Genomic DNA, 2617 nt, shown 5'->3' on the forward strand with positions numbered 1-2617 from the left:
CAGCGTGGCTTCCTGTTAAATAACTGATCAAAAGTCAGACTCCCCTTGTACCAGTTGTGTACAAGGCAGAAATGAAGGCCAGAAATATTTTCTGACTTAGTGAGACATAGGTTTGCCCCTCCAGATACACTCTGTACCCTTCTCCTCCGGCTTCGTGCTCTGTGAGACTCTGTACAGACTGTTCCTATTGGATTCAGCCATGCGGAGCAATGGTAGGTGATCACAGGGAAAGAGAAGGCTGACAGCAGTGTGTGTTTCCTCTTGGCTTCTTCCCAACGCTGTGGGATTGTCATAGGCTGCCCTATCCCTACAATAAAGTCATTAACTTCTACAAGGCCCCCATCTCCACATAGCCCTCTCTGCCTGCTGGTTCCCACCTGTTCTCTCTTCTTCACCATTCAGGACAGAGGTAGTAAGACCTCACCACTATTGGCCCAGGAGTGCTGCACTACAAATTGTGATTTCCTTAAGCTGCCCACCTTTATAAATAGTTCCTGTATTAAACTGTCTTTAATTTATCCAATTTGATTGTGCCATCTGTTTCCTACTGGATTCCTGACTGGCAGAGTGTTTTAGATGCATTTCTTTAGAGAAATTATGGAAGTAACCCAGTTCATAGCAATCATAGGATGGGCATGCTACATTATAGTCTGGAAGACTATGCGTCAATTCCTTTGGGTTTCTTCCTGTTGTGTGCTTTTATGCGCTTATATCTTTACTTCCTTCCTTCCAACCCCTAAACATTAACCATGCAATTGTTGCAACTGCCAGTCATTTTTGTGCCTCGGCTCTGCATAAACATGGCCACACGGCAACTGGTTGGTCCTGAGGTTATGTTCTCTGCCTTAAATTTCCAAAATAAAGTATGACGCTCCTTAGCTTGAAATCAAGCAGGTTTGGTTTTCAATGCTTGTCTTACAATCAGGAGTGAAGAAAAGAGTAGGAGTCAAGTTGCACATGTGCGTAACAACTTTCTCTGAGGCTAAACCCCAATATTTTTGAAGCATTATGGCCATATACAGGGCAAGTGTGAAGAGTAAGTAGGGAAGGGAGGTTATTTTAAAGCTGCCAGCCCATTTTGTTTCTCTGGATAGAGGCATGCCTTTATCCTTCAGAGAGACTTCTTCCCCTTTGTTTTTGGAGGAACTATTCCAGTGAGTCTTTGAGTTCTACAAGTTTAAGGACAAGCTCCTACTTCGGAATGAATTGGTAAAAAGGAGGAACTAAGCTGCTTTGCATTAAAAAGTTGATGTTATTTTTTTCTTCTACAAAATGTTGTATTTTTAGAGTAGACTTTTACTTTAAGAAATATTCTGTTTATTTTCTCTGGGGTCTTGATTCCAAGGAGTGAAAGAATATTGGTAGATGTGATGAAAGTAAGAGACACCTCTAGCGGAGATCAGTGGAACAGCCTATAAACTCTGGAAGTAGTCCAATAAAGTACACAGTTTTAAGTGTTGCTTGACTATGTTAGAAATCTTTATGTTTCCTTAAGTCCTTGGGATAGTTTTGTTAAGACTTGACTGACCTTTTCAGAAGTAAGGGATGGGTCATTCCCTTGCTGGGGAGGGAGAAGGAGAAATCAGCCCCAGTCCTAGCTGGCCACCTAGGGATGGTGTGATGTGCTCTGCCATCCTATGCATGGTATCAGACTTGCTGGGGTCGGAGTGACATGCAAGGTGGATTTATGAAACGGACCAGTGTGCCAGGAATGTTTTGGGGAAAGGAGACTGCTAAAATTGTTATGTGTTTTTCAAGTACCATGTGGTCTTAGGAATATTGTTTTAGCGCTAAAGGGAAGTGCAATTTTTTAGACCTAAATTTAGGAACATCTGTATGACATAGGCTTTCTTATAAGTAATATCTTTGATGCTTACTATGTGGCAATACTTTTGATTTTTTTTTAAAGATTTTATCTATTTATTTGACAGAGAGAAAGAGAGCACAGGCAAGGGGAGCGGTAGGCAGAGGGAGAGGGGGAAGCAGGCTCCCCACTGAGCAGGGAGCCTGATGTGGGGCTCGATCCCAGGACCCTGGGATCGTGACCTGAGCCGAAGGCAGACCCTTAACGACTGAGCCACCCAGGCGCCCCGATACTTTTGATTTTTAACTTTGAGTCTTTTCTCTTTAAAGTGTGATGGAAATTAACAGATATTTTAATTTTGTATAAGGATATGTAGGACAAAAGAGTAATTTGGGAATTTAAAAATGAACGTCATGAGCAAGGAAGAAAGGTAACCCAACAAAATTAAATAGCCAAGTAATTCCTGCAGAATGAGAGTAGCACAACCATATCATGGTTTTGGAAAATGATTTAGGGAAGGAAGGTCATTTGCTGGGATTTTAGAGGTTGTACTAATTTAGGTAGAGCCAAAACATGTCATTAAAAAGAAGGTGTTGGGATTTGGTGAGGCTCTGATGATGAAAGATAGAAAGAAGAAAAATATTAATTATAACATTTAGCATCCACAGTTAGGGAAAACAGAAATACTACAAAGCATTCATGCTGAAGAGAGAGAAGGCAGTTGCCTGAAAAACCAAGAAATAGTTGAAGCTCACGAGCAATAGGGCAAATAGTTGCTTGGGAATTTGTGGTTGTACAAGGATGAAAAAAATT

This window comes from Mirounga angustirostris, unplaced genomic scaffold, assembly GCF_029215605.1.
Source record: "Mirounga angustirostris isolate CCGP_5_RB_7025 unplaced genomic scaffold, mMirAng1.0.hap1 SCAF_7, whole genome shotgun sequence".
NCBI classification, from domain to species: Eukaryota; Metazoa; Chordata; class Mammalia; order Carnivora; family Phocidae; genus Mirounga; species Mirounga angustirostris.